The 26,947-nt window shown below is 46.9% G+C and overlaps 1 protein-coding gene across 2 annotated transcripts in view; it reads left to right on the top strand.

The window, feature by feature from the left end:
- The window catches only part of MTERF3 (mitochondrial transcription termination factor 3), a 703,041-nt gene that overhangs the window by 18,915 nt on the left and 657,179 nt on the right, over positions 1-26,947 (top strand). The gene's annotated exons all lie outside the window — the stretch shown is intronic.

Genomic DNA, 26,947 nt, shown 5'->3' with positions numbered 1-26,947 from the left:
TAGGTCACTGCGAATGTTTGTTTTGAGGGTCTGAATTTTAGAGGTGATTGATCTAAGGCTGAGGACAGGGCCTGTAATTATAATTATAAGGTGTAAATGCACCTGCAGCATAGTGTTGGTCAAATGAAGTCATACATTTATAGCGAAGTCAGGGAATGCAGAGTCAACGGAAGCGGCATAAATAGGGAAAAGAGACCGGTCCTCACATCCTGATTGTAAGGGGCAATAGAGAGCTGAATGAATTGTCTGTTAGTTATTGTAGACTGGAGATGAGAAGTACAAGGTAGAGGGACTGAGATGTTAAATTGGTCAATGGAGAGGTCAGAGAAGGAGAGCCAAGTATAGAGAAAGACCAGATCAAGAGTTCCCACCAAAGTGTGTAGGCTGAACATGGAGGGAATGGATGGAGTGGTCGGATAGGACGGAGTTAAGTTCAAGGTAGGTAGCTACCAAGGGCTTGGGGAGTTTAACGTCCTCCATCATGACAATGGGGATGGCAGTAGTAAGTTACTCAAGGAGAAGGTTCAGATAAGGGAAGGCGGAGTTGAGGAACGGGGGGCGATAGAAAGCCAGAGCTATTATAGGAGTAGAAGGGAGGAGAAGAGTACTCTTATATTCAAAAGAGGAAGAGGTGATATCAGACAATGTTAAGGGCCTTATTGATAAAGAACCCAACACCCTTTCCCAACAGGTTGGGGAACATATGGGATAAGGTGGCAGCTAGTGTGGAGAGCTGCTAGTGTAGCAGAGCCATGAGGGCAGATCCAGGTTTCCGTGGTAGCAAGAAGTAAACCTTGAGAGTGATGAGAGTTGAAGTGGTCACTGATGTAGCAGAGACTTGCTGCATTCCAGAGACAAAGTGAAAGAGTGCAGTAGGCGACGGGGATAGATGAGGTTCCACATCCTATGAGAATGAGAGTGTCTTATCGAGGGGTGTGAGGGCAAGGGGGAAGGAGGAAGATGGATATGCCGGGTAGTGTTGCCGAAGTTAGGCCAAGTTGAGCATGAAGTCTATGAGAGAAGGGAAGGATAAGAGTGAGTAGGAGGAACAGCCATCTGAACATTTTTGTCTGAAAACCTGCTAAATTGCAAATTGTAGAAAGCGCGACGAAAAGAAGCATTATAATTCCGCCGATCCGCACTGCTTGTGCCAGGATATTGAGTTTCTACAGTTGTGCTTTAAGCTCTGTGCACCACGAGGCAAGCCACTCCAAAATGGCCGCCTCCCACCAGTTGCCCTCAACTGATGCCTAACTTCCAGCCGAAGTAGCCAGCCAGACACCTGATTGGTGACTGAGTGCAATTCATGCACCTATGAGGAACTGGCAGGCGTAGGCCGGCCAACAAGCACAAAGGCCCAAGAACTAGGGCTATCTCCTGTCCCAGCCTGTCCTTGCAAACTACGCCAACCTAGATGCGGAGAAACTTGCTGACCTCTATAATACAACTCTTGAATCAACAGTAGATGCCATCGCCCCCATCAAACTCACCAAAGCTAAACCAGAAGCCCACTTGAACAAATGGTTCACCCCGGAGCTAAGAATCCTTCGGAATACTAAATGAGCTGCAGAAGCCACTTGGAGAAAAACTCCTAACCAAGCCAACAAAACGCAACTCACAATAGCAGCTTCCACCTACAAAACGTCCATCCTCACGGCCAAAAAAGAGACCTACGACAATAGAATTGAGAGCGCCAAATCTAAAACTAAGGAGCTCTTCACCATCCTCAGAGAACTTGAGTCGCCATCCGCACCCTCAGAACCCTGCGTGAGAGATGCAGACTGGTGTGAGAGGATCCAAAAATCCCTGGCAGACAAAATTGCTGTGCTTCAAAACAAAATTGACAGAAAAGGCTCAGGCCTGCCAAAAAAGCTAACACTCCGCCACCGCCCACCCCCGAAGCACCCACTTGCCCCCTTTTCTCCTTCTCTTCGGTTTCTACCGAAGAAGTGGCAAGCATCATCAAAGGCCCAAAGCCTTCCAGATGCCAAGGAGACGCATGCCCAGCCACCATTATCCAGGAAGGTGCCAAAAATCTGGCCCCCTTCATAACCGCCCTAATCAACACATCCTTCAAATCAAGCTTGGTCCCTAGCAGCCTAGCAGCCCCAAGGAGGCCTGGGACATGCCTCTTCTAAAAAAAATTTCAAAAAACAACCTAGACCCCAACAACCCCACTAACTACAGGCCTATCACCACCGTTCCCTACATCCTAAAGATCCTGGACAGAGTGGCCTACCTGCAAATCCAGAAGCATCTGGAAGAGAACAACCTCTGGGCTTTAGACAATCAGGTTTCAGACCAAGGCATGGAACAGAGACACCACTCCTGGACCTAAAAATCCAGATGGACGAGGCTAAGGATAAGGGCAAGCTAGCCATCCTCCTGCTGCTTGATCTCTCAGCAGCCTTTGACCTTGTCGACCATCAGATCCTCGCGGAACATCTAATGACCTCAGCGGCCTTCTCGTGCCAGGCGACTGCCTGGATCCAATCCTTCCTAGCCAATCGAACCACCCGGGTCTTCTCCCGGGGGGCATCAGCCCACCCCATCCCTATCCTCTGTGGCGTTCCACAAGGTTTGTGCGTCTCGCCAACCTTATACAATATCTTCACCAAGCTATTGTTCGACCGCCTTGACAGCCTGGGCGTCACCTACACAAACTACGCTGATGAGACCCAGGTTCTCATCTCCCTTTGAGGGTGCTACGAGGAGGACTCCACTAAGATCAACAATCTTTACCTGGAGATCCAAGCCTGGATGGCAGAGCACGGCTTGTGCCTAAACGACGAGAAAACAGAGCTCCTTCTTGCCGGCTCTCAACCACGGCTAAACAAACTGGACCCCCCCTACCCGTCCATCAACATAGACGGTAACCAAATCTCTGTGGCTAAAGAAATTAAAACTCTCGGGGTCTACTTAGACTCCACTCTCTCACTCAAAAGACAGGTGAACGTCACAGCCTCAGCCACGGCTTATACAAATGAGCTCATCAACGCCTGCAAACCCTTCCTTTCTCCATCCAGCTGCATCATCCATACAGAGCGCTAGTGCTCTCTAAAATTGACTACTGTAACACTCTCTTTCTCAGCACCGCAGAACGCAATTTGAACAAACTGCAGGTGCTTCAGAACAACGCCCTTCGAGCTTCCCTGAGCATCCCACGACACGCTCACATCTCGAGCATTAGACAAGATGCTCACTGGCTCCCTGTACGAGACAGAATCACTCTCAGATCCCTTGTTATTGTCCACAAATGCCTCGCTAATGACGCTCCCAAATACTTGGCAGACAAGTTCTCTAAACACACCTCAACCAGACCAACCAGAACGCCTTACTCACACTGCCTCTCCATCCCCAAATTCTCCCTAAAAAAAGCAGGCGGCTCCAGCTTCCCGGTCCTAGCCGCCAAAGCCTGGAACGCCACACCACTGTACCTCAGAGTAGAGCCCTCCTTTTGGACTTTCAGAGCCAAAACTAAAGCTTGGCTCACCAACAAGAACTCCACCGCCATCTGATTCTCTTCTTAAATGTACTCTTCTACAGTCGACCATCATGTAACCTGGTCCATCGCACTTACTGTTAATTTTGCTGTATGTCTATCCTATGTTGAAACCTCATCTAAGGCTCCGGCGCCCAGTTACCCCAGGGTCCGGCGCACGGTATAAATAAACTAAACTAAACTAAACGAAGAATGGAGGGAATTTAAGAGGCATGATGAAGGGTAGAAGAAATAGGGATGTGAAGACCATGAAGAAAGGGGGCAGCCCAAGAGTGAGAGAGCAAGAGAGAGGAGCATAGGTGGGTCAGCCGAAAAGGAAGGGGTGGATGGTTGCCTGCGACCAGCAGGCGTAAGTTCTGAGTTGGGTAAGAATCAGGCTATAGGTGCCCAAAAGACTGTTAATAGGTGCAAAACTGCAATGTTCCTTGATCCTGTGAGGTAGCAGACGATCTGCAGTGAACGGGTAGTCAATGGATGGAAGGATCCTTATGCATGGAAGCTGAAGTCTGGTAAAGGGTGAGCTCAGCAAACTCCTGTCTTGAGCAGGTGTTTGTGCCCTATGCCCTTTCCAGCACTAACAGGCCTAAACAAGGAGTTGCCCTTTGCTGTTTTTGGCCCTTGGCCCTTGCCTGCCATGGGAGACGTAAAAAGGGAAGCAGTTTTCACATATCCATCTAGAAGCCAATCGGAGAACTCCTTTGCTTGCAGGCTGAGGGAGCTTCGTGTTGCAGGCAGAACCCTCAGAGGGTGCACAGGGTTCTTTGGCAGAGCAGGATGTAGCCAAGAGAAAAATATAATGCCCTCTTCTCCTCTGCTTCAATACATTCTTGGGGCCTGTGATAAGACATCATCTCTCTTCCCTTTATAAACTGGTCCAAAGTAGATATTCCTGCCAAGTCAAATCTAACCTTTACTGAGGAACAATGGACTCATCTAGGTTCCTACTTTAAAAAGGTATCTCTCAATTCGCATTATAGATGAATTCAAGTCAAGGTTTGAAATAGGGTGTGTCATGGCCACCCACCTTAGTATGTTCATGTTAGGATTCACTGCAAATTGCCCTAGATGTAACCATGATTGAACCAAGTCCATACATACTTTTTCTGGTTTGAAGAAATAAAAAAAAATCAAATTTGCCTCTTCCGCCTAGCTCTGTTGGAGCAGCTAGTGGGCAGGTTAGCTAAGTACCCTAAGGATCTCACCACATTTGTAGCTGTGGCACTATTGCAAGAAATGCATCATGCTCGCTTGCAAAGGTGGAGTCAAGCTTTCCCTTATTATCTGGCTTCATGAGTTAACATGGTGTAACCAGTGCGAGTAAGGCTTTTTAGCCTTGATCCCTAGAAGATCTTGCCCCTTAACCATATTATCACCATTTATAACCTTATAACTTTCCCTCGCTGAACTGGGAGGCTCTGTGTCTCCTGTGATGGGAACGGAGTATGTGCTAGGAGTGCAATGGAGTGGAACGATGATTGTCTGCTGGTAAGAGGGTATATGGGTTATCTCTAGACCTTTCTCATTATTGCCTTTGGTGAACAAAGATGTAACTTATGCATTGCATGTCTTATTGATTGTATATTGGTCTCCAAGAGGCTTTAATGTTTGTACACTGTATTATGTATTTCTGTGCCCAGTAAAGTGAAAATTAAAAAATGTTACATTGATAAAAGCAAATGAAAATCAAAAAAGAAATATAACAATTTTAATATAACAAGAAACTCAAAAGGATTGGTATAAAAATAAAATACATTTAATATAAAAAAGAAACCAAAAAGAAATGTAGTATAGGAAATAAATGTGACCCCCAAAAAATATGCATAGGGTCGACCCCCAGTGGAGTGCGTACCACTTTGAAGAAAGGTATTCCTAAATACTACTAAGGCTTACCAAATTCTGGAACAGCCACAGTTTACTGAGGTAGACATGAATGGCAGTATACTGATGCACTAACACATGGATCGTTTATGTGTATTTCCTGTAAAAAGAGTTTTAAAATACAAGGTAGGATTGGTATTTAGTTTGAATCGAAAAAGTACTGAAAGATTCAATGGGATTATCATATCCATGAGTGGTCAATAGGTGGCTAAAAAACAAAGACCAGAGACCACTAGGGGTACGCAGAAGGCAATGGCTGCCTGAAGCTCGGCTCCTCTCTCAGTGGGGACGAAAGAGATGAGAAAGAGATAATCCCAAACATAATTTCACGAGAAAATACAGGACTAACGCAGGGAGACGCCGGAAAAAGCAGAGGTTTTCCAAGTGCCCGGTTAAACGTTGAGAAAACCGAGCTAAAAATTAGATGCCCCTCCCCCACAGGGCACTGAACATGGCGACCATGCAGTGAGCGGCACTGAATTGATAAAGGTGAAGTGCAACAGTGGAGAGCCCCAATAAACAAAAGAAAACGCCCCGGGGGGCAGCCAGGCTCCAGGGACACGGTTACAGCCCACTCGACCAAGTCGGAGCCGCCGGAAAGTCAGAGTGGTGAAGATCCGGACTGCCTAATCTGGGGCCCGGAGCAAGAAGGAACGAAACAAGCGGGCACAGGCTGGCTCGCATCCTTGGATGGAACACCCCTCCGAACTCCCAACCTAAGCGGGATGGGGATCCAGCGGCTCAAAACGGGACCCTGACTCAGGGATACCAAGGGATGAGCGGAGCCCTGAACTGGGAATGGAGTTGAGGGAGAGAAGAGAAAGACTTGAGCCGTGGACTGGGGAGAGACACCCACCACCCGCTGGGTCACGGTGAAGTGAACAGCTCCAACTCAGGGAGCGGGAGAGCCCCCCTCCCCCTCCACAGAACACATAAAAACAAGTTCTCGGACAGTTGGGAATCAGCAGACAAGAAAATATTAATAAGTCCTGTGCTACCTGGTGCTCCTTGAGGGGAGGTCGGAAGCAGTGTCAAAAACACAGGTGAGCCTCCAGCAGAGCCAAAAAGTTAAACACGATCTAGAGGACCCCTCCGGGATCAAGACGGCCCTCAAGACCCCCCTGCCAGAGGAAAACACAAAGGGAATTTGGGGGCCACCTCCCACCCGCACGAGAAGTAACCTACCACAGCAGTAAAAAGGATAATCATAGGGACTCCTTCACAAAAGAACACTCAGAGAATCTCCATTCCCCAGAGCCCATCCTGCCATAATAAAAGGAAACCCCAACAAGGAACAAACCTGGAAAAAAGAAGAGAGGTACCAGGAGAAGCCCCTTATACCATCAATACAAGACCGCCAGGATGGGAAAGATCTAGAACAGGTCCTCCCCTCAGAAGAAGCCTTGACAGGCTGCAACAATACAGAAAAGAGGAGACTCGCGAACCAGAGGCCTCCATTAAAGGCACCCTTACAGTGAGCAACGCATCCACGAAGGAGCACATCGCTGAAATTAAAACTTGGAACATAATCAGATGAACATGGACTTAGTAGTGATGAGACTAAATGCATGAATGACTGACATATAATTAAGAGAATAAGAACTTACTCTCAAAATGGACGATATGGAAAATAAAGAAAGGAGGTCAAATCTACGACTACTTGGTCTTGAGGAAAATGAAGGAGCGACACCAGCCCATGTCAAGAGGAAGTTTCAAAACATAATAAACCAACTATTTGAGGCGGAGAGTGGCAAAAAAGTGCAAACCAAGAGGGCCCATAGAGGAGGAAGAGCGTTTGGCGGAGGACCACGCTCAATAGTTGTGAAGTTCCTCAGCTGAAAAGAAAAGTGAGAAACCCTCATCAAAGCGAAGCAGACGCAGGACATTGATTTTCATGGTTCAAAGATCAAGATATTTCAAGATCTATCGAGCTTCACGCTGGGACGAAGAAGAGCATGCAGACCACTCACCTCATGGCTCGCAGAGCAGGGTATCCAATATAGATTGGGCTACCCCTTCGTGCTGACCTTTGAGCTGAAAGGAGTGGACTATAGAGAGGTCACCCCCGAGGAAGCCAAACAAGTGTTGAAACACATCACAGAACTAAACAATGCCAGAGGCCCTGCCAGCCCCCAAGAGACCCACTCACCCAGAGCGCAAAGTGTGGAAGGGCTGCCCCAGAGGCGAAAAAGAAACATGGTGGGGAGAAAATACACCAAACTGAGTCCAGCATCGCCAACAAAACCTCTATGAAAAGGTAAAGGGGAGGCTGATGGCGCAGGCACTACAAACACATACAGTAACAAAGGCAAGGAATGGGATTAACAGAGGAAGTCCCCAGCGAGGGATGAATTTTAACCCTAGTGGCCCACAGTTCCAAGAGGGCGTCTCAACCCAAGGGACCTAGGACAATTACAATGCTTGTGGTCCAGATAGAGGGTTCAGTTATGTTCACAGTTAACAGGGGACATGGGGGAGGCAAACAGACAGGTGGAATTACACGGGAGGTATAAAGAATAGGGATTCAATCAAAGCAAAGGAGCGAAAGGGGATGGAACAGATGAAACGGATGGGACCCGGCATAGGGGTGGAAGCTCCCACTAGGACAGGGCCAGGGAAAACCATTTTAAATGTGGGCACACTCAATGTTAAGGGGCTTAACTCCCCTACCAAAAGATCCCTGGTGGCGAGGGAATTCGATAGAGCCGCCCTTGATGTCCTTTTTATCCAAGAGACCAGGCTCAAATCAGGGGAAGAGAAGCCACTGAGAGGGAAAGGGGTGGGACAAACCTGGGCCTCAGCAGACCACAAAAAAGGGGGAGTAGGCCTGATACTGCTCAAACAAATCAGATTGGCAAACCCAGTGGTGAAAGCATCAATGGGAGGTAGGCTCCTGGTGGTTCATGGTGAATAGGAAACTGTACAGATCACCTTCACAGGGATGTACATGCCCAATCAAGGCCAAGGAGAGTTCAATGAGAAAGCCCTGTCCACAATAGTGGGAAATAGCAGAGGCCCCGTGATGATAGGCAGAGATTTCAACACATGGGCGGACCCGCAAATAGATAGGTAAGCAACAGAGGTGATAACCAAGGACCACTCAAGAGAGGAGGGTAGCAGGTTCCTAACTAGTCTCAACAAGGAAGGCCTAGTGGATGTCTGGAGATCAACCAACCCAGACAAGAAGGGGTATACATTCAGATCCAGCGTCCACGATACATTTACCAGAATTGACTACTTGTTGGTGAACAGAGAAAACAGACTTAGAATTAGGGACAGTACTATTCGCCCCATAGGCTGGTCAAACCACAATATGGTCACAGCAATGCTAGTCATGGAAGGGCTCAATCACCGAGACTCCAAGTGGCGATGTATGACTTACTGTGGAAAGACAAACTCTACTTGCAAGAACTAAAGACCGCAATAGAAGAATATTTTCAGATGAATGACAATGGGGAGGTAGACATTATAAGGGTATGGGAAGTGGGAAAAGCAGTATGGAGTGCTCACCTGATGCGGGAAGGGGAAAAGCGTAAAAAGAGAACAGAGGTTACAGGAAGAGAAACTGGGGTAGGAAATCTCAAACCTTGAGGGAAGACTACATGCCCAAGGGTCATACCGCAAGGAACACCTAGAAACTCTCAAACAAAAAAGGGAGGCGCTTAAAGCACTGGGAAAGGGAGACATAGTCAGAAAACTAAAATTATTAAAGCAAAAGTTCTACGAAAAGGGCGACAGGGCGGATAAAATGTTAGCCACCAGATTGAGATCCCAAAGAGCAGAGAGATGGGTTGAGAGAATTAAAACAGAGGAGGGGGGTTGGGAACAAACCCCAGAGTAAATAGCCAACCAATTCCTCAGAGGGAGACAGGGCTGAAAAAGAGAGGGGAGACTATATTGAGAGGGCGGGACTTACACACTTAAAGGGCTCAAAGCAGTCTCTCCTGGACTCAACCCCAAACCCTGAGGAAATAAAAGCTGCAATAAAGAGACTTCCCCCAGGAGGGGCTCCAGGCGAGGATGGTTACGGCATGGGCTTCTACAAGCACTTTGTCGAGACTCTGTCCCCACATCTAGCCAAGCTATTCAATCATATTCAAGCATCCGGCTACACGCCCTTGTCATTCTCCTCAGCGCACATAGTTGTAATCTCCAAGGCAGGAAAAGACCCCACGTGCTGCAAATCCTTCTGACCGATTTCGTTGAACACGGATGCCAAGGTATACACAAGAGTCCTAGCCACATGTATGGAAGAGATAATGCCTTGCCTGATCCATCCTTTGTGGTGGGCTTCATAAAAGGCACACAAGGGGTGGACGCTCTGCGTAAGACTTTGGACATCATGGAGCATTCCAGGGAACTGGATGGGGATCAGGCGCTTCTCAGTATGGATTTGTGGGAAAGCGTTTGATCGGGTAGAGTGGTGCTTTCTCTGGGCCATACTTAGAAACATGGGCTTCGGAGAACGATTTATACGTGGGATCCAGGCAATTTATAAAGACCCAAAGGGAAAAGTGGCTGTGATTAACAAATTCTCTGAAGAATTCGGCATGTCCAGGGGAACCAGACGGGGTGTCCCCTATCACCACTCCTCTGCGCCCTATCATTGAACCTCTGGGTAATAGAATCAGGAAAGAGAACACAATTAAGGGGATTGTGGTTGGTGACACAGAATACAAACTGGCTATGTTTACTGACAATATACTCCACTACCTGGCAGACCCCCAGTCCGCCATACCTATACTGCTACGAACAATACATGAATTTGGCAAGTGGGCAGGACTAAATGTTACTGCAGAAAAAACCATGCTCTTCCCGTACAAGACACTCAACCACCCAGGTACTAGAAATACGACTACATGGGTTATACCAACGACATATCAAAACCTAAGATACCTAGGTATCAATGTTGCAAAAGTGATGGAAGACTTATATGAGGCAAATCTCCTGCTGCTAATATCAGAAATATCAAAGGATCTGGAAAGATGGGCCAAACTAACAATATCGTGGCTGGCCCGCCTGAACGCCATAAAAATTGTAAAATTCCCCAACATCCTGTACCAATACCAGATGCTCCCAATTATTATCCCACAAACTCACTTAACAAACATGAAAACCATGCTCCTAACATTTCTATGGCAGGGGAAAAAGCAGCGGATAGCCTACAGCGCCCCAACCCAACCAAAGGAGGAACAGGGCTCCCAGACCTGTATACATACTATCGAGCAGCCCAATTCAGAGCCTTGGTGCTGCACCTGAGAGGAGACTAACAAAAACATTGGGTTGCTATTGAAAACCATCTACAACTGCTGGTAACGCTCGGAGAATGGCTTTGGGCACCAAGGAAGGCTTTCCCCAATAGTGTAATCAACCACTTTGCGCTGGGATCGCTCTTGAAGCTGTGGTGCAATAGGGGAGAAATGAAGGGTCTCACGACATGGCCATCTCCCATGAGTTGTATATGGGCCCTCCCCATTAGAAATGAAATTCAAGACCCACAGCACTATCGGAAATAGTACGAAGCAGGTCTGGAAAGAGTGGGACAAATCATAAAAGCCAACGGATGCATATCTATCTAAGACCTGGAAACTGGCCTGCAAACCAGACCCATGGGAGTGTTAATGTTCCTACAACTAAAAGGAGTGCTATTTTCTTTTTTTTAAACAATTTTTCAGTAATTTTATTACAACAAACAACTCAAACCAGACTTGCAGTGCATATAATAACATTTTGAAATTACATCACTCCTTCTATGTCCACTGCTTCTGCCACTCACTCCACCCCCAATCGAGCCTACTCTTCTTCATGTTCTGTTTCTTCGTCTTGCAGTAGGGTTTCCTCTTCCATGGTCTCTGTTAGGTCCCGATCACTCGATCGATCTTGCGGGGACCCAAATACCGTAGCTATTAGATATTTCCAGGCTATCAGGGTCTCAGCCTCCTCCTCTCCCCTAGAACCACTGGCTTCCTGCCATACTGTAGTTTCAGCTTCAGCCCATTTTTGTAGGTCTTTCCACCATACTTCTGTTCTTGGTCTATGGCATGTCTTCCACCCCATAGAGATTCTTCGCTTTGTGAGTACATACGCCAGATCTTTTAGTTTGCTTATATGCTTGAGTTTACGTGGTCTAGGAAAACCCCCTATCAGGCAAGCCCACACTGTATCCACCACTATCTTAATCCCTTTCTCTTCCAGTTTATGTGCCACTTCTCCCCAAAACCTTTTAATTACTGGACATGTCCAGAACATGTGGACCATTCCAGCGTTTTCTTCGTCACATTTGGGGCATGATTGTCGTCCTGTGTTTTTGAATTTGGCTATCCTTTGGGGTGTCATATACGCCCTGTGGGTTATATATAACGGTATCGGTTGTAGTCTTGCATTCCTGGACACTTTCTTATGGTACCCTTGGGCTCACTCCCACATCCCATCACTCATTGGGGCACCCACTTCCTCTTCCCAGTCCTGTCTCAATTGTGCCACTTCTTTTCCCGCTTTAGACATCATCGGCTCATATATCCTAGATATCTCGTGTCCTCCTTCTGCTATGTCATATATTGTATCTATGGAGGCATCCGGTTGGTCTTCTAGTACTACTTCGGACCATGTCTCTTTGATTCGCCGCACCACCCTATGATATGTGATGTATTGTCCCGTGTGTAGCCCCGTTTCTTCCTCCAGCATCTCCCAAGTCTTTTATCTTCCCCTCCTGTCATTTATCTCCCATTGTAGCTATCCCAACTGGTTCCTAGTGCTTCCTAATCATCATTCGTAATTGCTTTTCTTTTCCTGCCAATGCAACTAGTGGCACTTGCGGGGAACAAGGGGATGGGTTCTCCATTATCTGGCAGGCCCTGCGCCATATCTCCCACCCTAGTATCATCGTCTTTGGGCGCCCTTCCATCTCCGATCGGGGCAACCACATCATTTCTTTTTAAAAAGAATGGGGCACAGTCCAGTCGAAACAGTGTGGACTCTGAAGTTGGTTCCTCAGAGAGCCATTTTGCTACATATTGTAGCTCGCTTGGTATGTAGTAGATTTCATAGTTTGCCAGTTTTATACCCCCTTTCTCATGTGGGTTTTGTAATTTCCAAAGGGCCACTCTGTTCCTCGTCCCATGACAGAGGAATTCCCTACATATGCTATGTATCCTAGCAAAGAATCGCCTTGATATCAGGTATGGGATGTTCCCGAAGTAATGCAATAGTCTTGGCAGGACCACCATTTTCAGCATTCCCCTCGTCCCATCATCGCCAAGGGGAGCTCCACCCAGAACTTCATACTATTTTCATTACTCTTAATCGCCTTCTCAGTGTTATGCTGGTGCTCTGCCTCCACCGTATGGTATATATCTATCCCAAGGTATCGAAACGTACTGACCTCCCATGGTATCTGCAAGATAGGTAACTGATCTAACGGGATCCCTATCTGCCCAGTGGAAATATACAATATTTTTTAGGATTTACATCTATGCCAGACAGCCCTGCAAATCGCTCCATCACTTCCAGAACATACTGGAGGTTTTCTTCTGGATAGCGTAGATACAACAGCATATCATCTGCGTACAGGGACATCAAGTGTGGTTCTCCTTTTGTGGTGATGCCTATTATGTCATACTGTTGCCTCGGGTATATTGCCAGGGGCTCTAGAGCTAAGATATACAACATAGGGGACCACGGGCATCCCTGTCTAGTTCTTCTACTGAGTTGCCACCTCTCTGATATTACAGCTCCTGTTTTAACGCTGGCCAGCGGCGCGCTATATAGCAGTTTGGCCCATTTAAGATACCCAGGTCCTATTCCATAATTGGTCAGGGCTGCGATCAACCAAGGCCATTTGACAGAGTCAAAGGCCTTTATTGCATCCAGCGATACTATTGCCATTTCGCCCGCATCCCCATTCGTGTGTTCGATGACTCGGTGGAGTCGTCTTAGATTGTTTTATATTCCTGTTAGGGACATAGCCAGTTTGGTAGGGGTGTATTAATTTATCAATGATCCTCCTCATTCTGTTTGCTAAGACCGCTGTTAGTATTTTACTATCCTGATTCAGCATTGACAGTGGACTATCTGAGCCGCAATCATTGCCAGACTTGTTGGGTTTAGGGAGTGGTATGATAATCGCCTATCTTAGGTGTTCGGGTAGCCTTCCCACTTCGTATGCCTCATTCAGCAACTCTAAAAACGGGGGGAGCACCTCGTTCTTGTACCTTTTATAAAATTCGCTAGGGAGTCAGCCGGCCCCTGGAGTCTTGCTGGTGGGTAGCTGCACCACTACATCTTCCAGTTCATCTAGAGTAATCTGAGCATCGAGCTCCTCTCGCTCTTCTGCACTAATCTGCGGTAACCCAATGTCTTCCAGTGTATCTCCTATTTTCTTGCAATCACTTCCCTCTTCATCACCGTACAGGAGTCGGTAATAGTCTGCAAATTCCTGATTAACGTCCTTCTTGGGTGTCCTCTATGTGCCCATCCTCCTTCGTTATCGTTCTAGTTGTGGGTCTATGGGTCTCGCTCTTATATAACCATTCCAGGGCCCTCCCCGGTTTGTCCCCTCCTGCATTCTCTCTTTATATACTTTTTATAATTGAGATTGCACAGTCTCTCCCAGTACCCAGTGCATTTTTATTGCAGCCTAAGTATTGCTTCATATTCTTCCCTGGTATTACATACCCTTTATAACACAGTTTCTAGGTCTGTTTCCGCCTCTTGTAATTCTGCTAAAATCCCACCTAGCAGTCCCTTGGATGTTGCTATGGCTATCCCCCTCACTAACACTTTAAAGGCTTCCCAGAGCATACCCGCTGTCTTTACACTACCAGTGTTGATCTCAAAATAGTTTACTATTTCCTCTCTCAGATCCCCCCTGAAAATAGTATCTTTCACCGCCTCTGCTCTGAGGCGCCATGTCTGTATCCTTGCTCTCGGGGGTCGGTATTGCAATACCATTATCAATGGCAAGTGGTCTGAGAGGACCCTCACTTTATATTCTGTCTGCGCCATTTCTGTCATTAGCTCCTGTGTGACAAACAAATAGTCCAGCCTAGTATGCAGATTTTGTGGAGCTGAATAATGCGAGTATTGTCTGTCCTGTAGATGGCGCGACCTCCATGCATCTTCGAACCCTAAGTCCATTAATAGTGACTGCAACGTCCTAGCGGCTGGAGTGGGTCTATCTATTTTGCTATCTGATCTATCTATTTTCGGGTTTAATGCACAGTTAAAGTCTCCTCCCCAAATCACCGCCGCCCCTAAGCACATGGTGAGTTTATTATATAGAGTCCTAAAGTATGCCACCGTATCCTGGTTCGGGGCATATGTGTTTTATAATGTTTATTTCCTTGTTTTCCACCAGCCCTCTTATTATAACCATTCTCCCATCTGCTTCAACTGTAGATTGCAATAGCTGAAATGGGACATGATGTGCCACCCAGGTAATCACCCCTCTAGAATAGGCGGAATATGTTGTGCCTACAACGGTGCCCCTCCACTTCTTCCGGATCACCTCCAGCCTTTCTTGTGTGAGGTGGGTCTCTTGTATCAAGGCTATGTCTATTTTCTGTCTACGCAGATACGTCATAACCTTATTCCTTTTTAAACAGCTATTGAGCCCTCTAACGTTCCAAGTGATTACCTTAAGGTCCCACATAATGTATTAGGATTCCACTCCTCCCTCCGCAAGTACAGTCCATGTCTAGGTTTTCCCCCCTTTACGCGTAGGCTCGTTCTCAAATATAAACTTCCCCTAACTATACACACTTCCACTTCACCAACCTCCCTTCCGCCCTCCTCCTTTCCCAGCCCCAACACACTCCCCAACTCTTCCCCACCCTCCACACCTCCCGTCACCCCATCTTACCCTTCAACCCCCTCCCATCTCTATCCCTCCCCAACTGTTGCCCAGCTCCATCCCTGGATCTCAGGCACCCCCGCATCTAGCCCTTTTCCAGCTTTTGCTGTACTCGCGGCTCAGCAAGGAGATATCGCCCTAGTGGCGATCCTACTATTCTAACTTCCTGGGGTAGGGTGCCTCTATTCTGCTACTCCTTTTTTGGTCATCAAGCTGTGCGCACCTAACGCCGCCCACTTTGTTTTTCACGTTCTATATTCCAGGCCAGTGTATTCAAGTGTCTCATGTTACAGTTTCCCATTACTCTCTTTTCTGGCTGTGCCATAGTTATCTGTTCTACTGTCTCTGCCCCCAGCCCCCCCGTCCACTTCTTATCATGCATGGCTATCACTTATCGTGTTCCTCTTGGCCTTGCTCCTCATCTCGTTCCGGACAGCCATGTGCGTCTAACCATGTCGCCGCTTCCTCCGGGGTGTCTAAAAAGTGCACTTTGCCTTTGTGTAAAATCTTGAGCTTTGCGGGATACAAGAGCATGTATTTGAATCCAGCTGTGCGCAGTCTCCTCTTGATCACCACATAGCTGTAACGCTGTCTCTGTACCAGCATGGTGTAATCAGGGTGCGCAGTGATGGTCGCTGAAGCCTTTATCGTCCCCCCTTTCCGGAAGAATTCCAAGATCTTCTCTCTGTCCCTGTAGTTCAGGATCTTAGCTATGATTGCTCTAGGGGGGGCCCTGGGTTGTGGTTTCCTCATCAGGGCCCTGTGCACACATTCAATTGCGAACCCTTGGGAGAGCTTACTAGCTTCTATTTCTTGTATAACCATGTTCTCCACATAGCCTGTGGGGTCTTGACTTTCTTCTCCCTCCGGCAGGCCGACCACGCGTATGTTGTTGCGTCTCGCTCTTCCCTCTGCCTCTTGCGCTCGGTTCTCCAGGTTGGCCACCTGCTGTTTCAGTATGTGGACTTCCTTGGCATTGTTTGTACTGGTTTCCGTGTTGGTTTTCACCGCGCTCTCTAGGCCACTCGTTCTCTCCGCAAGCGCTCTCACATCTTCTCTCAGCAGATTAACCTCTATCCCCACTGCATCTATCTTGATTTCTAGCGCGGTTCTCAGATCTGCCATCGCTATTCCCCACGAGGTTTTCAATTTGGTGATGGCTGTTAAGATCAAGTGGTCCTCTCTCGGCGAGGCCGCATCTGCGGATGCAGTAGCCATACCTTGTGTTGGGGTAGCGGGGGCCTGCTGAGACTTAGCGAAGATGTCCATTGTGGGCTGCTTGCCCTTAGTTTTGCCTCCTCTCACAGACATTTTTCCGCCCTGTCTTCACACCAGGCTCCGTTTTCCCAACAGTGAACGGGTCTTTTGCCACCTCGCCGCTTCTTTTCTGTGGCTGCAGGCCTCCTATAGCGCTGCCCGTCTTACTGTTTCAGTCCGCCACCGCACTAGCTTCAACGACTCTGCTCCTTTGGTCAGTCAATGAGCGGCTGCCGCTTCGTAGCCAGCCCAGAACACTTGCTTCAAGCAACTATGTTGCCTTAATTCTTCAACATTGTCTCGTTTTCCACTTGGTGTGTACTCCATGCGCGCCTTCCGTGCCCTGGCGGCGTTCTTATCCACTCTATTATCAGGTCCAGACCCCGCCTTGGGGCTTATGCACTGTTTCAATGGCTGGCGGGCTGTGTGCTAGCGGCTCTGGACTAAGGGCTTTGCAGGGTCTCTTTGCACCTTGTCCGGGGATTCCCTTTCTTCCCTTCACCTCTGCAGTGGCCTCAGTGATATTTGCCTTTTGTGTGGGATGTCTCTCTTTGCGCAGCCACGTTAGCTGTTTGTATCTCCCACCCTGGTGTGGCCCTCTGTCTCTCGGAGGACTTCCGTTTCGCAGTGCCCAGTCTTTGCCAATGTTTTCCAGCCGCTGGCTTATGTGCGTAGTTTTACCACAGTGTGCGCCTGGAGCAGTGCCGCCTTTGTGGTGTCTTGGGGTTTAGGCTCCCCTTTCTTACAGGCCTCTTCCCGGACTTACTGTTTTATCATTGCAATACCTCTTTGCCTTGGGGGAGATACTGTCTTTGTGTGGATGACGTCTTGCAGCAATACTTTATTCTGTGACTTATGTCCACTGCCGTGCGGCAGTGTTATTCAGTGGAGTTCGCTTGTAATATTGTTTAGAGTTATCTTCACGTTGCCCTAGCCAGCCCTCCAGTGCGCACCCACGCCTCCTGCACAGTGCGTGTCTTCATCCGTACGGCTGCATGCCCTTTGTTCTATGTGCCCGTGGTACCGTGGAATACGCGGCTGCACCACTGCCCTCGGATCCTCCTTCTGTGCTGCAGTGTCTGCGCCGGCCGTGTCAGCCTTCTCTCCGGGCGCTCGGTGTCCGTGTCTTGGGGGGGCCCCGGGCTTCGCAGCACGGCTTGTGCTCATGCCTGTGCTGAAATTAAGTTACCGTTCGCCGGCGCCCACAGGGTCCTCCCTCACATTCTCCTTGGTCCGGGCGCTTCAACACTTAATTTCATTAACGCATATGCCGGTTGTCCTTAGCACTCAGGTAGACGTGCCCCTTCACTTCTGTAGTGCTTCTCATGGCAGGCGCAGTGCGGGCTCCCGGAGGTTCCTTTGTTTACTATTCACCGCCATCTTGCCGCCAGCCTTTCATCCACCGTCGGAGGCTACAAAGTATCACAACTTTCCTCCCTGACACTCGATCTTCTCGCAGCACGATGCATATGGCTCAGCTCCCATTCCCATTTATTCCTGTCGCCTTTCTTTTTGAAACAGACGGTCGGAAAGCATGTGCTTGCACAGATCATTTGCCGGATCCAGGAGCACCTGAATAGAGCAGCCTATTCCATGGCTGCCAAGCCACGCCCCCCAAAAGGAGTGCTATTTACTTCGAAATGGAAGGAGAAACTCCAAAGAAACCTCACATCAATGGAAAAGTTATTAAGTGAAACCCTTTCAACAAGAGGCCTCATCTCTCAGCTATATAGATCCCTGCTGAGTGCGATAGGAAACAGAAATGACTGCCTCAAAAAAAGATGGAGAAGGACCTGGGCCCAATGATGTCAGACCAACTATGGTCTCAAATTTGCAGATCAGCATACAAAACCTCCATCTCAGCCCAATACAAACTGCACGGAATAAAATTGCTGCACAGATAGCAATACAACCCCAAACAAAGCAAGCCCTCAATGTTGGAGGGGATGCGGTGCCCAGTCTGACTATTGGCACATGTGGTTGTCATGCCCGAAAACCCAGGCATATAGGAAAGAGGTGCTAGCATGGATCAGAAAAGTGGAAGGTGTTACTCGAGAGTGTGACCCTAGACTGATGCTATTCAGCCTAGACGAGCAGGAAGGCCGGTGGAAGCGTGCTCCCCGTGTGCAGGAGGGACCCCAGCTGGCCCATAGGACTGGGGTTTTCCCAAACAGCACTTTAAGATGGAATAGCAGCACCCGTGGGATGGATAGGGATGCAGATTAGTTCTCCAGCATCAAATCAATAATGACAACTCAATGGTTTGGCAAAGGGAGTCCGATTAATGACAAGTACAAAAAACGGGGAGTTATGAATATCAGCAGCGGCGCGATCTTCCTTCTCGCTTCAACTCCAATGAACTTTACAAAAATTACATCCTCTATACTAAAAACTCATCATCGCTGACGTGAAACGCTAAAAATGTTGCATGCAGTTCTATTGGTTATAGGAAGGTAACTTTACTATAGGTACTATATCTGTTTACGGTAATGAAAAGAGGGGATTGGATAACTAGCGTCAGGTGGGCCCTCTCTAAGCTCTTCATTTAAAATGACTACTGTAAACATCACAAAAAGTACAACATCTCATTGATTCTACGGACTATAGGATCCTAGATTACTTGGTACATTGTGATTGGGTTGATACCACGTCACCTTGTACTTTTCCACTTTGCTTAGCAGCATGCAGAATGGTCAGCCAGGTGCAGGATGCCCGTCAGTTCCCCTAGCCTCCCACCAACCAGTACCACCATCCATCACTGACCCACTGGCCATGTGTCAATTAGTTTCTAATTTGTAAGCCCCGATGCTGCCTCTCTGTCTGGGAGAACTCTGATATCTGTGCATGGCTCAAGGCTGCGCATAGGTGTGAAGGCCCCAACTCTTCTTGCTTGGCAGGTTACCTGTCTTAGGCACCGTGAAATTGTCTCATATCCATGTAATTTGTGTATTTGATTTTAGCTTTCTGTCCACCAAATGCCTTGTGATGCTTATATCGACTCCTTTGAACAGGATATCCGCTCTTGGTGTCATAAATTGTATTGGCCTGTGTCAGCTAAGATGACCTTGGTTTCGTTGCACGGGCCTCGTGCCTCTGAGTTTTGTTTCCGTCCTTGGCTTTTAATTCCTGTGTTTGCAGGCCTTCTCTCCTGTGGCCTCTGGTAACTTGCGGTTGGTTCTGCTCTTTTGAAAAGTGGACATGTACGTTATATAAGGTGCTCCTTTTGAGGTACATATGTATATGTGGCGCTTGCCGCATCTAATTTCCTACTAAGCATAGCAAGCCGCACAATTTCCTCAGCTTTCTTGCGTTTCCAAGCATATTTACACGTGTAAACTGGTTGCATATCTTCATTGCTTTTATGGCATAAGCTTCTTATACTTGACATCGTCCTTTTACTTCAACTCGGGATGTCGCTTATCCATGGTGTTTCGTCTCTTTTTGTTATTCACAGGTCGTCATTTTCTTTATCTGCGAGTCAGTCCGAGTTCTTGTGATGTCACCATTCATCTTCTTTTCGGACTTTCTTGGCCTCTTCAGGACTGTACTCTGATGATCTTCATTCCATTGTATTTGTTGATCTGGTTTCCTCAATGGGTACTTTACTGTCCATGTTTTCTTTGATGTTGGTACTTCAGTAGGTGCCGTCAGTCTGATCGGTACCGGGCAGAGCCCCACTGCGGCTCTCTTCTGGTTAATTTGCTCATTGTACGTCACGTATCTCGGCGTGAACATTCCTGGCACATCAAAATGTGCGCTTTGAGTGCAGGTCGTGCTTGGGACCTCCTCTACACTCCCCCCTCTGGGCGATTCATCAACCACTTTCATTTTTCCCTTGGTATCCACCTTTCCTGCATCTTCTGCATTCAATTTCACTTCATCATCTGGGTCTATACATGACGGCCTGAAGAAATGTCTCTTTTGGGTCCATATTTTTATCACTCCCTTCAAGCTTCCAGCTGTCCTCCGGTGTTCATCTTTGTTCCATGCCATCAGTTGACACTGCCCATTTGGGCTTCAATAAATCCATTTCCCCACATAGTTTCTGTGTCTCCTTGGATATCGAAACTTTGTTCCTTCAGGCGCGTGTATGCTAGCTTTTACAAAGTCTCTTATTTCTTCATCAGTCAGGTCTTTGGGTTTCCATTCTGACTCGACATCAATCATGATCTTCATCCCTATGGCTTTTTTCACAGCTTTCTGGCATTGAGAGATTATTATCTATATATTATAAAATCCGAGCAATATCATTACTAGTAGGGCTCCTATGAATTTGAATGCGTCTGCTATAAATTGTGGAAACAGTGATCCAAACCAACTGTCATTGTCTACTTCGTCGGTTTCATCAATCATTTGATTCTGTAGTTTCGTCAGCATACCTATGGCTTCTGTTAGAGTTCCATTTTCTTCATCGTGGAAAGGTATAAATGTGCAACATGATTCTCCGATTTTTGCACAAACTCCTCCATCCATTGCTGTGATCATGTCAAGGACGTATCGGTTCTGGAGAGTCATTAGTCGAATCGCCCTTAATTCTTCCTTGATCGCGTTGAATCCTTTTATGGTTATGTTGATTGTCTGCAGAAATTCCCGTCTGGTTATTTGTAACCATTTAGTATTTGCTCCAACTTGGATTCTCGGCATGAAGATTGTCGTGAAATCTGATGAGGTCTGACCCAACAGCCTGTGTTCATATGGAATCGCGTCAAAGGCTTCTATTGATTTGGCACAGAAATAATTTTCTCTTTTCATCCTGCTTCTTCTACAGATCTCTTCTTCCTCAGGTGAGCATTTGCTTTCGGAAAACTGTCAATATTCAAATCACTTTTTGGAATCACCAGCACCGGAACATGGACATTTACTAATGTGCATACACCTCGTCTTTCGGCAGTCTGATATATGCTTTGGATTCAAATGCTCAAAAATGATCCATGGTCACCGCAGTACCGTGTACTATTCCTGGAACGTCAATTCGTCCACAGTTCTGATTTTCTCCCATTTTTCTTGTACCATTGTTTCTGAAGCACAGTTTCAGATTCTTCAATGGCACTATCTGAAGGGGTCCTCCTCTGTCTTCGACCCATGTCAATATTTTCACAAGCTCTGGCCATAGTGACTTACATATTTTCTGCGCATTTTCAATTGCTTCTTTGCAGGCTCCGGTGACCATCCATGCTCTGCAGATCACTACTCCTTGCTCCCATCCGTCTGGTGAAAGTACTTTTCCCCATATTTGCATCTGGCCTCTGTTCTTCCATTTTCTGGCCTCTTCTGTAGATTTCCCTTTAACATCAAGTTTTTTATTCACTTCCCATCTAATGCCAGCTCCTTTTACTCCTGGCTTCTCATATCTGATCACATGATTTCTCGTATGGACTCTGTTTCTTGTCTTTATGTATTCATCTTCACCTAGATCTGTCTTTTCAGTTGCCCATTTAAGAGAAGCATCACTTCCCATGAATTGACCTCTTGTCTTGCACATTGCTACATGTGATAGACAGTGTGCTATATGGGCATCAATTTCTACAGCTAGAAAGATCTTTGATTTCCCCATGCTGTAGGGTAGGAGTGCACAAACAAAGCATTGCCCCTCTGAGCTCCGTGTTCCAACTTCTTTCATGTGTTGGTACCATATGTTATTTCCCAAATGTACTGTGCTGTCCAGATAATTGGTTAATTCAAGATCATCTCCTTGTATGCTTCTCTTGATTCTCAAGGTTTTCATGTAGTTTGCTATCATCACATCTTTAATAACATCCATGTAGCTTCTTTTCACTGGGGGATTCGCAGGCACTTCCATCCATGGTTCAGGCCTCTTCATCTGTACCAATGAGGTAGGCGAAAGTCTTGCAATTCTTTCCTTCATCTCCTGTCTTTCCTTGGCTCTGGTTATGAATGGCCAAATTGATTCTGCCACTATCTCTGCACGTGATAGTTTTGCAGGACTTGTGTTTGTTCTCTTCATTGAATCGGGTGTGTTTGTCAATGCTGTCTCTGTTGGTTCGTTCTTCAGCTCCTTTTGTCTTTTCAAAAGTTCAGATTTTCCCCTTTCGTCTTTTCTCTTCACTTGTGGGGTAGCTTCTCACAATTGTTTGCTCTACCTTCTCCCCTTCTTTGGCCTGTGGTTCTGTAGCTATTGAAATTAGATCTGATGTATGTGCACTCGTCGTTTGCATGCGTGTGGTCGTAAGTAACCTGTTTTCACTCACATTATGTCGACCCTGTCTCAGGCTTATTAATGTGCCTGTTACTGTAACTATGTTTGTGTCATTGCTACTCACATCCATCTCAAGTTCACTCACTCCATTGTCAGATCTTCTAGGGACTGGAATGACTACATAGGGTCTGGGTACCTTCGTGGGCTTCACGTGTGCATCGTTAGGTGGGTGCACCAGACTCTGAACACTTTGTTTACCAATTTTTAAAAAATGCAGTACTAATCATCAGTGACAGTAAAACAATGATGAATATAATGCATAAGTACATGATACCCTTATAGGTTAGCCTGCAACATTTACTTCTCTCTACTTTCTCATCTCAAACATTAAGGAAAAGGCTAACGCTTTAATACAATCTTAGACAATATTATTTCTGGATACTGCTGGTTCCTCTTGCGGGTTGCAAGAACAGAAACAATTGTCCCTCTTGCCTGGACACTGGATTGTCTGTTATCTCTAGATACAGTTCTCTCTTTTTACATATGAGGAGAAGTCAAAATCGGGTACTGCTGTCAGCATGTCTCTTTTACTGTACATGTTCACAGTACATGAGTTTCCTAGTTGATGCTTCTCATTTGCTTCATCCCAGACAGTATGTCGCGTCTTTGTCGATGTAACAAGAGTGAGGTCTCTGGGTACGCTTTCTCGATCTGTCCCTCGGCGGGAAGCTTCAAGGTTTCTTCCGGAACTCTGGTGGAGACTGGAGAGCTTAATTTGTACTACAATACCATGCACGAACATGCTTAGCTGGGTAGAGTTTGCTGGGTCTCTGATGAAGGTGAGGACGTCAACACTGGCAGGTCTCCCGAGAGGGCAGGTTTTGTGACCTCGCGGATTTCATTGAAGTGGTGTGGGGTGACCAGCTTAAACGTTTCCAATACCATCGAATGAGAGCTGCGTTTGCGGCAAGATGGCCGACATTTCTGCTAGAACCCCGAATGCATGAATGCATCAGGGCAATGGTGTCCACGAGTAGCCACGGCAAGGGAGTCTCGATGCTGTACTCTCTAGTGCAATCCCACTCCCCCTCACGTAACACGATGAAAGAGATTTGGGAGCGGGATGTGGGTACCCGGATAGATGATACCCGCTGGGCCCGCTACTGTCAGTTTACCCGATCTGTTTCTATGAATTCTGGGCTCCGATTAAGTCAATTTAAAGTTTTGAACCAACTCCACTATTCCCCTGCCAGAATGGCTAAGTTCGTGGACAACTGCACAGGTGCCTGCCCCAAATGCGATGCCCCGGATGTGGGGCCTTATCATATGTATTTGTCGTGCCCATTGATTGTGGAATTTTGGGGGGAGGTCGCGGAGCTGCTTGAAGACATAGCAGCTATCCCGGCGACTCTTTCTCCTCTGAAATACTTATTTGGTGACATTGGTAAAGTGAAGGAGACCACAAGACGTTTGTTTAATATTTCATGTATTGTTGCCAAGCGTTGTATTCTTAAATGTTGGAAATCTGCAGCCGCCCCGACCAGGGCCAATTTTCTAAAAGCTCTATGTATGGTAAACGACGATGATGAACTCTTTGTAATGTCGGTCCCGTCTTCTTGCCGCCCTAAAGACATTTGGACACTGTTACGCCTTTACCTGTGCGATTTCGGCTCCAATGCAGAAGCTACGCCCACATCCTCACCATGAAGCTCACTGTTTTATTTTCTCTTTACACTTTCTGTTCCCTCACCCGGTGCTTAACCCTATATATGCTGTCAGCTATTCAACTGTGGTCTGATATCTATTTGCTCTGTCGTTCTGTAAACCTGCTCTCTTGATAAAAATATGTTTAAAAAAAAACACTGGCAGGTCTCCCTACAAGTTCTGGAAATTCCTCAATTAGGCGAAAGAAGACATTGTTCGCCAATCTGCTATCTTCTGGTGATAGGGACATTTCTTTTTCCCTTGCTGAATTCTGGAACAGTTCGGTACCCACTATGAGTAGCTTCTATGATCTAGGTTAATGTGGAGAGTGACCTGGATGATGATGCCGTTAAGATTATGCTCAAGTGTTCTGTGTGTGCTGGATCCCGAAGAAATGTTAATACATCAGTGTGTCTTCCAACAAAGTTTGGGTGCTCTTCAATTAGTTGAAAAAATATCACGTTGATGAGTGTATTCGCTTCTTCTTTCGCTTGGGACATTTGTTTTTTCCTCTCTGTATTCTGGAAGTAGAAGGAACTGCTCAGCGATCACAGTGAACAGCCTTTTTATTATCTTGTTGTTTTCAGTATCTTGCAGAAATTCGGGGATCCTAGTGAGCCTTCCCACTAGTGATGGGTGTGACCTCAGGACTAGGTCAAAGTAGTTAAAAACGTCTTTAATAATGTTGCGACTGTGGGACACCATTTGTGAGTCCAAACAATGATCCTGACTTGAATGAGTCTGGATACTGTATTTTCTTCCAACTCGTGTGTTTGCGATTGAAATTTGACATATTCTTTTCTTCCTCAGTCTAAAGTTCAAAGTCAATAACCTATGTTGTGGCTTGCATATGCTCTTCTCTCCTTCACCCTCCAACTAGGATGCACAGAGTGTCTGTATTTTTTTTTATGTTTTATGTCCTTATCCTCTTCTCTTTGTGCTCAGAGGAATGTCCGTTTTCGAGCCACAAATTTGCACAAAAGTTTTTTGTCTTTGCTTTACTGCTGGTCATGCATCCTTCTTCCTCATCATGGATCTCGTCTGCACGTGCTGTGGTTCTTCCCCGTTGTCTGTAGTCTCTTCGCGGTGGGGTGCAGACGGGGATTTCTCTGATGTATGGCTTGATATCGCCCAGGAACATCCAAGCTCTTCTTCCTTGTAGCTTGACTGCAGATGGAGTAACGTCTTGAACTGTGAACGGTCCGTTGAACCTTGGCTCGTCCCACTTTTTCCTTATGTGATCCCTGGAGGCACCGTCCTGGTGAGGAAAGACTGGAGGAACACATACACTCGGAGCTGTGTCTGCAGTAGCATCTCCTTCCGTGTTCTGTGCTGCCCTGCACCCTTTTGTCATCGCTGCAGCTGGCCTGCAATTACAAAATGTCATGCAGTTCAAGTAATTTTGTATTTCAGAACCTGAGATTTCACTTGTCGGCTGGGCATCACCTAGCTCTTCCTCAGGGTCTCAGGGGAGTGCGCATCCTTCTTCCTGTTGCTATTTTGTGAGGCGTAAGGTGATGGTGTCAGAACCAGGCTGGTTTCTAAGTGCATACAGTGCCAGTGGAAGGCAGTGCAGCCATCCTTTCATTAGAGTAAGTTTCAACTTGGCTATCCTTTCCTTTAACAAGCCGTTGAGCTTCTCACAGATTCCATTACCTTGCGGGTGATATGCCGACAAGAACTTGTGCTTAATACCAAGCAACAAGCTAATCTGCTCTAACACTTCGTTGACAAAGTGAGCTCCATTATCTGATCTCATGACTTCACATACTCCCCATCTGGGAAATACCTCTCACTATAAATGTGGCCGCACAGGTAGAGTCTGGGTGTGTACATGGACCTGCTTCTATCCATCTAGAGAATGTACACACCACAACAATTAGATACCTGTACCCGTTACATACTAGAATCATATCGACGTAATCGACATGCAAGTGCTGAAAAGGACCATTGGGCCTTGGAATGACTCCCCTAATTACTTTTAGTGTGTGCCCAGCCGTGAACTGCTGGCTGATCATACAGTTCATCATAAAAAATGCAACATGCTCTGCCAAGTTCGGTATAAAGCAGTCTTCAGCAAGTGTTGCATCAGGATTCTCTTTTGTCATGTGTGCTGGATAGTGTAACTGCTCCAGTGCTAAATTTAACAGGGCTATAGGCATTACTGGTTTACCAGCTCTGTCTTGTCCACACAAGCTTTCGGAGGGGTTCAAAGAGCACCCTCGCCACTTCCAGAGATTCTTCTCTTCCTGTGGTGCCTCCCCTTGGAGTTCCATTAACTGGGTTTGCCCCATATTATTATAGCCCTCAGGTTCATTTTTTGCAACAATCATCTTCTCGTTTACATGAGTTATTTCTACGTCCATTATGGGTTCACCCTTGGACGCCATACGCTTGGCCTCTGTGTCTGCTGCTTGATTTCCTCCTGAGATAAATTATGTCCTCTTCGTGTGGGCTGCGCACTTCACGACCGCTATCCCCACTGGGAGCTGTAGTGCCTTAATGAGCCTATCCAATAGGGCTGTGTGCTGCACTGGCATGCCGTCCGCTCAGAGGTAGCCCCTCCTCTTCCAGCGCTAAGTCTGCGTGTACTGTTGAT

This window comes from Ambystoma mexicanum, chromosome 5q, assembly GCF_040938575.1.
Source record: "Ambystoma mexicanum isolate Mex_15411 chromosome 5q, UKY_AmexF1_1, whole genome shotgun sequence".
Taxonomy (NCBI): Eukaryota; Metazoa; Chordata; class Amphibia; order Caudata; family Ambystomatidae; genus Ambystoma; species Ambystoma mexicanum.
Note: the sequence above shows the minus strand (reverse complement) of the source record. Positions and strands in the feature narration are given on the sequence as shown.